This window comes from Cibotium barometz, chromosome 28 (assembly GCF_041138505.1).
Source record: "Cibotium barometz isolate CiBa-2024 chromosome 28, ASM4113850v1, whole genome shotgun sequence".
Lineage (NCBI taxonomy): Eukaryota > Viridiplantae > Streptophyta > Polypodiopsida > Cyatheales > Cibotiaceae > Cibotium > Cibotium barometz.
In genome coordinates this window covers 37170387-37179968 of record NC_141073.1, presented here as the reverse complement: position 1 = coordinate 37179968, position 9582 = coordinate 37170387, and the positions used below count along the sequence as shown (strand labels likewise).

Sequence of the window (9582 nt, the reverse complement as noted above, 5' to 3'; positions counted from 1 at the left end):
TAAGTTAAACCTGCATGGTGTCGGCATACATTATGCATGATACTTAAAATAACAATGAAGCCATGTTAAAGCATTTTGCCCTATTAGACTTATGGATAATAAAGGATCCAATTGTTTCGGTCTGCCCCATTTATTGGTCTTGCACTTCACTCTCTCAAGCCGTACATTGCCAAGACACAAAGAAACCTTAAAGGTTTTCCTACATACCAAATCAAAGCCAAGAGTATATTCATATTTGCCATGCAAACAAAGCATTAATATCCCACTGAGAAGTGCATCTTTCTCTCCACTGCTCATGTCAAAATAACATGTTTGCAATGCCTTTAACTTATGCAATCCAAACTTTGCTAAACATTATTGCTTGCAACATTCGGTTTTAACTACATCCCTTAATTGTCTATCTACATATAAGAATTATTTTCGCTTCAACCCATGGTAGGTCTTACCTTGATACATTGGAGATGATCTCAATTCCTCAATGGTATCCAAGGCATCATGTTCATCACTACCATTGTTTTTTGCTTGTTTTGATGTGTTGGCTTTACTTGGAGAAGCAAACGAAGGACTCCTTCTTATGCTTGTAACTTCATATGATGTAAAAGATAAGCTTGGTGATTGCCCATGGCTTGGAGTGTCCACTTCTCTATCTTTATTTTGAGTTTTTTAAACCTTAGGAGACAAGGAATAGGATGAGAATGAGAGACCCTTTGAATGTGATGCAATGGCACAGGATGAGCTCCCACCCACTTGTGCAAGGGAAATGACCAACGGAATGTCTCTCCTCATGGGGGCTTCCTAATTGGCTCACAAATGAGAAATGAGGATCTAACAATCCATGTCGTCATCATATAGAAACTGATTAAATTTAATACATAATTAAGGTGGCGATTAAGAAATCCTAGAATTAAAACACTAAATAGCTAACTATTTTTGGAACTATGAGGCTACATAAGAAGTTAGGATGCTCATTTGGTCACTTTGCATTGTGTGTGTGTGTGTGTGTGTGTGTGAGAGAGACAGAGAGAGAGAGAGAGAGAGAGAGAGAGAGATATTGGCACACAAGAAGAAAAGCAACAAGAAGAGCAATTCACACTTTCAAGTCCACCAACCATGACAAGGTACACAAAATCTTGACCCTTAGAAAGATTCTATAAAGATTCCTTTTTCTTCTTATTAGTTAAAAAGCTTTATTTGTGGCAACATAACATTCTTAATATTTATTTAAACCTATAAGAAGTTTTAACTTATATGTTAGAAAAACTATTATAGAATGTACTTATGTACATCTAGTTGTGTGGCAAAGTTGATGCAATGCATCAGTTTAATATACACAAATGAAGTTTTTAAAAGTCGATGCATTGCATCAACTTTTCGACATAAACTTGATGCTATACATCGCGTTGATCCACAACATCAAGTTGATGTGGCAAATTTGATGAAATTCATCCGCTTTTAAAAACTTTGTTTGTGTATACAAAGTTGATACATTACATCACAACAACAAAGTTGATACATTGTATCAACTTTGCAATGCAAAATTGATGTTGTGCATCAAGTTGATGCAATGCACCAACTTTAAAAAAATTTATGCAAAGTTGATGCAATGCATAAACCATTGCATCAACTTTTACACACACACTTAATGTTATGCATCGAGTTAATGCATAATATCAAGTTTATGTGGCAAAGTTGATGCAATGCATGAACTCTACTTTTTATGGCATGCATATGAAATGGTTTTAAATTAAGGTAGTCCACTATCAGTTAGGCTACATGGATATGCAATGAGTTATTTCTATACCTAACTATAGAAGAACTATATCTAGAGGCATTGCCACCTTGCGTAGTTGGACCAACAATTTATAGGCACCCAATAGGATGCGTAGCCAAGGGGTGAATGGGGGGGGAGCATGTCCCTTTCTTAGAGGGTCTAGGGGGGTGGTCCACCCCTGGATTGAAGGGCTGTTATAGTAAAACCTCATTAATTTTATCCACTTGTTCGATAGTGTAATCGCTGGTCATGTAGTGACCGTCGTATAGAAGTAGTTTGTTTTTTTCTTATCTAGATTTTGGTGTACTTTTAATGTCTTATGATTTCCTTTTCTTGTTATGAAGCTTGTTTTGTTCTATTTCTTGCATGTTTTTGTTTTGATCTACTTGTGATAACCTTGTTGTGGCTCCCCTTAATGGTTAGCTCCACCTTATTGTTTTTGTTGGATTTGATTGAACCAACTAATAAGTATTTTGCTAAATCTATTTATTTATAACTATAAAGTAGGGGTGACGAGATGAAGAAGTCCTCTAAGAGGCCCACCATTAAGGCTCGAGGATTTGATTCACCTCCTAAAATACAAGCTAAAAAGAAGAAAAGAAAGGAACGTTCTAAAAAAACTATAAAGGAAGCCCAAGCTGCTACTTTACTCAGGAAAAGATCCCTCTTCCAACAAGTGGAGGATTCAAAAACAACACAAGAAGAGAGATGGTGTTGCAAGTGTCAAGCCTATCAACACAATGTTGGATAATGTTGTATAGAAAGAAGTACAAACTCAAACTCGACCAAGTTTTGGGACCGTTGCTACTTTTCCTCCCCAGGGTACAAACTCGACCAAGTTTTGGGACCGTTGCCACTTTTCCTCCCCAGGGTACTGCGACAACTAAAACCTTCAACAAAAAGATATTTATAGCTTCACCACCGTCCTCTGTTGATGAAGATGAAGAAGAAAACCTGAAGAAGGATGAACCTATGTCTATTCCAATGTGAGCTAGGACAAAGACAATACTTCTCATGGTTTTATAAATACACCATCAGATAGACCTCAACTCGTAGCAGGTACATCAATTAAAACTTTTTCTTATCTTCAACATGAGTGGAGTCTTTTTGGGGTCGATGGTGGTCTTTTTTTCATCATTGTGCTAAGCATTCTGGCAAGGGTAATCTTCTTAGAGGTCAAAAGTCTTATGGGAAAAAGTTAAATGTGGATAATATAGGGGAAGAGAGAGATGATGTTGTTTCTTTTATTGTTGATGATACGAACAACATTATAGAGTTTCTAGTGAGCCAAAATAATCTTCAAGTGGGTCTTTGTGGCCATGTGCAACTCACTTGTGCCTTGGAATAATGACAATCTGTTAGTGAGCTTAGGACATTTCTTGACTCCAACTAGTGCAGCCTCTAATGTTGCTAGCTTCCCAAGAGGCTCCAAGGTCTTCGGCCTATGCCTCTCATGGTGGGAAAGGAGGGCAACATAGAGAAGTTAAAAGAACTTCTATGTCTACAAGCTCTCAAGGTGAGAGGAGATCTCATAAAAATAACAATTCGTCAAGCGAGGAGGATTTTAATTCTTCAAAGAACAATGAGAAGCCTGACATCATCACTCTTGATAGTGAGCTTGGCATAGGTGCACTCCCAACTCAATAAAATAAAATAAGAGAGATAATTGAACACTGAAAGCTTATGCTCAATATTAGGATTTTAAACTTGCTAATGGAAAAGATACATCGACTACCTATTGATACACCATTTGGTAGAAGATCAATGGAGATTAGAGAACCTCATATAGTACATATCAATAATCTTAAGAGGAAAATGAAGGTAAATTCCCATACCACAGTGGTTACACTTATTGTTTTGGTGGACCCCCAAGATTGTCCCAATAAAAATAGCTTCAAAATGGTAGATTGTCAAGATTATAACTATTATATCATTGGGGGCTCACACTCTGCTGAAGCTAGAAGTGATCTATTGAAGGAAAATCCAAGCAGTCCTTACTACAACACTGTAGGTTGCAAAATCTATGCTGCTCTAATAGTTGAAGAGGCAAAACTTCTTACATAGGATCCTAATAACGATAATGACTACCATGCAAAGATGTCTCAGGTTGAGAAAATCAGGTTTTTTCACCACCATGAGTTTGAGGAATATGTGGCACCACACCAAAAGGTCGATGGCATGTTACAAAGACAGTCACTTTTGAAGGTTGGGAGTCTTATGGAGAAAGAGAAGCTCTCATATGGACTTAGAAAGTATGATCCTCTAAGACAGATTTGGGTTCTTCAGAATATAATATTTTCAATGTGGGAAAATAAAGCTTTTAAAGAGCAGAAGACCTCTAAAAAATGAATCTAGTGGCTTGGTTAAAAGTCGTGGTAAGAAATCACTTGCTAGTTTCTATATTATCATGTGTCATTTCAAAGGAGCTATCACTTGACGAAATGTCTTTGGAGCTACAAAAGCAAGTAAAGTTTTTAATTGTTCATTTTTTGTCTTCTTGATATAAAAGAAGTATTTATATTGTCTTTACATGTGGCCATAAAGTTTATATGAAGATACAAGAGTTCATGATTAAAAAAACTAAAGTGCACCACTTGTTGGGACGATGTACGTGCATAGTATCCCCAGTCTAGCTCTTGGGCAGTTTTGAAATATTTTTTCTTGTCCTTTAGAGATTAGGTAATATTCTTTTGTTTTTGTATTAAATATTCAAATGTGATGGTATGTTAGTATTGTTGTCATATTTTAAGAAACTAGCCACTTAATATTATATTCTTGTATATTAACTTTCTACTAACAATAGAAGCCTCCAAATAAAAAAGGAAAAAAGTCACTCTTTTAAGAGGAATTAGAGTGTCCACAAAACTTTCTTGTGCACCTTGAAAGAACTCAGCAAGAGAAAGCAAGATGCCTTCTAAGAAATGCTACTCCAAAGGAGATGAACTAAAAGAGTTTTTTCTTCTTGGACTGGAAAGTAAAGCAATATTCTATAAAGTGATTTGTGGGGATCTAAATAATCTTCAGAATATTGTTCAAAAGAAAGATTACAGTCTTGTTATTTTACCGACATCCCCTATGGTTTTAGTATAAGCGGTTCCACAAATGATGAGAGAGTATATACCTATCGAGAAATTCAAAAGATGTTGCAAAATTTTAAAGTGGTAACTACATCGAATATGTGGAGATTTATGATCTTTCATAGCACTGGCCAAGCTGCATTAGTAAACTGCAGCTCTGAGAAAAGAAGTACATGGTTTAGAGTCTCTTATTTGGTATGATTTCAAGAAATTTTGTTTTTAATTTCTTTTCACTATTATTCAAACACTTTAGATTTATGTTTCACTAAATTTGATTGTAGGGTCAAAACAAATATAGATCATGTTCCTAGTTTTTATTTCAAAAGTTCCTTTTTGAAATGCTCACGGTTGGCTATTGGGATGACATTAAGAAAAGATGTGTTAAAGCACATGTCAATGAGTCTGGATACTCCAATGTGTTTTATTTTTCCAAAGTAACTAGGAAATTAAGGCATGTGACTGAGTCCAAAGCCTTGGTGAATCCCCACTCTAAAAGCCTCAACACTTAGTGAATCCCTAATCATTTGATTAACTTATTTTCTATGCCAGATGATTGGATACTTGACTTGTTTTTTGGAACTTGTATACACTTATTCTTGCTTTAAAAAATCATATTTAAATATGTACTTTCTTATTATTAATTGTGTATTAGCTCTTGTATACATTTAAAAAAAATAGGTACAACTGTGACGTGCAGTTAAGAGAAAGAGAAGCTGCATTGTAGTTGAAAAGGATGAAATCCAAGTAGCCTTTATTCCTTATGCATGTGAAGGGTGTTATGAAACCGTTAGATGAAGATCAAGAGGTGGGAGCGATCTCCATTGGCGCTAATGAGAAGTTCCAGTCACAACATCAAAGGAACCTCCCCTCTCTAATGAGCTTAGGGAATTAGCATCTTTACTAGAAAATGAGAATCTTACTTTGATCCTCCCTGGTCCCCAAGGAGGAGAAAACAATGACCAATCCAATAAAGAACCAGAGGAAGATCCACAGCAAGTGCTAGGTGTTTAGATTTTTGAGCCTACGACTTTATAGAATTTAGTTTATCATGACTCTACTACTTTACATACTTTAGTTTATTGCTCTGGAAACCTTAGCATGAAGTTTCACCTCATCTTTGTAGGAAGAACTTTAATTTCATATTATTTGCATTGGCTTTGCTATTTGGGTCTAAAATAGATTTAAGAATTATTGTAGGGTTTTTCGTAAATTATAAAGCTTATGGTGTTATCTATTTTAATCTTTTTTGATCACTTGTTAAATAATGTGTATACTTGTATATAGTGGTAAAATTTATTCCAAAAAATTCAATTAAAAAAGTCTCTTTCATTCATGAAACCCACAAAATAAATTTTTATTTGAAAAAATTAGTATTTCTTTAAGTTGTGTGGACTTCTTCTATCCCATTCAAAAGTCAAGTTGTTTTTACGTCAAACATTATCAATTTATAAATCTATGGAGGTCACACATGTTCTCTTGAAAAAAGTGTCAAAATTCATGTAGTTTTTTAATGCACACATGGAATTCTTGATGTGCTTTCAAAAAAAGTGTGTTTTAAGCTATTTTTGAGCTTTCACGCATTTTGGGAGGGAATATTTTTAGGTAACTCTCATTAGTTACCTATTTTGCCTACAACAGTGTTCACACCTATAGGGCCTCAGAATACATCTTGACCATTTGCCTAAACTCAAAAATCCCAATAACAAGTAGTATTTCACATGTGAGAATGTGTAGACTTGAGCCTCCAGGTCTTAAAAACAAACTCCCAATTCACTGAGGAGACTTCAAAAAAGGTCAAGCCTAAGCCAAGGATGCTAAGGACCACTTAGTGAATAAAGGTAATTTCATGACCGTGAGAATCCTATTTGCATTCTCACCTATGAAAACCAAATGTAGACTAAGAGAAATGTCGACTTTGAAATGAGGATCTAACATCCTTAAGGATATGCTATTTACATGTTCATGTGATGACTTATGATTCTCATTTGTGAGAATCAGTTATTTTTCACACATTGAAAATAGTGCTTTACAAATCTCAACACACTAATATAGATGTGAGAAATATCAAGGGCCACTCAGACTACCAAATCAAGTAGAATCTATCACCACAAGAATCACCTACATTCTTATGCCATGAAAACAAAGACTGTATTTGCTCACTAAGGTACATAAAGTAGGTATGAGGTGAATTCCCTAAGGGCATTGGTACTCTAGGAGTAACATTTGTGGCACTATGCTTTCATCTTTTAACTTATTTATTATGGTGCTTACTTTGTTTCATTGGAGTCTTTTAATGCTTGAGGTTGAAAAGACTACCATATTTGGCTACCATCTTCGGGTTACTGTGCACTTTAATTAATTAGCGCCTGTAACGGCGCTAATTAATTAAAGTGGCGCTAATGTTTTAACCTTAAGGTTAAAACATTGTCTCCTAACACCTACAACACAACGAAAAAAAGACGGACAACGCAAAAAAAGGAACGTTCGTGGAGCGCAGCACAAAAAGAAGAAGAAGAAATGTTCATTCGTTCGTTCATTCCGATCTCTCTCTCTCTCTCTCTCTCTCTCTCTCTCTCTCTCTCTCTCTCTCTCTCTCTCTCTCTCTCTCTCTCTCTAGAGGCCACAACCTCAAAATGGCCAGAGCCTCTTTGCGCTTTATTCCCACTTGAGGTAGTTAAGGAAGCATCCAAAAAAACCTTGAGAATTCGATTTTTTTAGGTCCCATCTCCACACCCGACTAACGTTATACAACCTCAACAAATTAATTAATTGTCAAACAAAATTTGGCTACCATATTTGTTTGGTTTTGTTTGGTATGTTTGGGTTAGTTTTGGTTTATTTTTAATAAAGAACCATGCAAAACAATGGACCCATGAGGCAAGTGTGGGTATAATAATTTCAATCATTGGGAATGGTAGGAAATCAATTTTTTGATCATTGTGCTATTTTTAATTAAAACACAAATTCTTTAATCTATTTGGATTTATTGGGTGTAATTAGGCATAACATCCAACTCTCTCTCTCTCTCTCTCTCTCTCACACACACACACACACACACACGCACACACGTCTGTGCGCGCGCACTCACACACACACATGTATGCGTGTCTCTTTTGTCCTCCACTTAGCACTATTACGTGAGTTGAATGATGTGGGGTTATATCAACTTGCTTATCACTTTTGTGGGGGGGGGGGGGAGTCAGCAAGCTAGTATGCATCATATTTTGTGCCTTTGAAATTTGAAAAATACTTGCAAATTTCATGGGGAGGTAAGTACAAATTATCCAAAAAGAAGAAGAAGAAGAAGTAAGAAATGGCAAACTAAAATTTTAAGAGATTATTTTCCGCCCTAACAAAATAATGGTACTTTTAAAAAAAATTTTGTGTTCTCACGGAAAGGGCGTTGAAGAGCACACTTGGCGTACTACGCAAATTCCAACTTTAGAAATAAAATAAACGACACCAACCCTTTAATGACAAGCTGCTAGCGAGCCCACGGCGTTGAAAAAGAGGGGCCGGAAAGGGCCGTACAAGGCCACGCGTCCATGGAGCCAACTTGCAGCCTTTGAGTTTGGTGTTTAAAAGCCTCCTCTTCTCTTCTTCTCTTACCTCTGCTGATATTTCCTCCCCCCTTCAATGTCCCAGCAGCTGCTACACCCCGCCTCCATGCGTACACACGTAGAGGCCGCCGCCCAGCAGCATCACATCACGGCGGCCGCCCATGCCCAAGCTGCCGCCGCCGATCCTCTGGACGCCCCCCAACAAGACGGCAGCCGAAGCAGTAATAAGAAGCTTGCCATCCGGCGAATCGAGAACACCAGCAGCAGGCAGGTCACCTTCTCCAAGCGCCGGAACGGCCTCCTCAAGAAGGCTTACGCGTCCTTTGCGATGCCCAGGTCGGGGTCATCGTCTTCTCCCCCACCGCCCAACTCTCCCAGTTCGCCAGCTCCAGGTAATTATCCAAGCAGTTCCTAAAAAGTTCACAAAAAGTTCTTTACGTCTCAGTAATTCCTAAAAAAAGTTCTTATCACAACATTATCCTCTCACCTTCCCTAGCAGTTCCTAAAAAGTTCACAAAAAGTTCCCCTATGTCTAGTCTACCTTAGAAATGATTTTTGTATGCCCCTAAAAACATAAAAGCCCTCTAGGCCAAAAAAAAAAAAACTCTTCTTCACCATTAGCCCACTATTATAAAGATAGACTTGCTATACAACAAACAAAGGATCCCATTATAAAAGACTTAAGCCTCTATATGTAAGGAATGCTTTTAGTTTCCTAAAGTAATGGAGTGTTTGAGTTGAAAAATGAAATTGTATGCTTCACTTATGCCTTGACTAATTAAAATTAGCTTATCAATGAAATCATGTCATTCTCTATTCTTTATGTATTATTTAAAAGGTGTTTTTAGGAGGGATTTTATAAAAGTGGGTGAGAACAATTGAAGGTTATAAAGAAAGGCAACTCATTGTAAACTTTGCATGTTATACAACATGATGACTTTTTTATACTTCTTATTTTATAATCAAAGTAAATAGTCTTCATAAATAACTTAGTAGTCTACGTTGGAGGCTTGTAAGCTTTTCATGTTATACAACATGATGATCTTTTTACACTTCATAATCTATAATCAAAGGAAAGAGTCTTTATAAACAATTTAGTGGTCTATATCGGAGTCTTAAAAAATGAAACCATTTAGTTCACTTCACTTATGTCTTGAGATTAGTAATAACTAAT

At 36.5% G+C, this 9582-nt stretch overlaps 1 pseudogene; it reads left to right on the top strand.

Moving 5' to 3' along the window:
- Positions 1-8473: 8473 nt before the first annotated feature.
- On the top strand, positions 8474-9300 carry LOC147622800 (agamous-like MADS-box protein AGL16 pseudogene; annotated as a pseudogene).
- Positions 9301-9582: the final 282 nt, after the last annotated feature.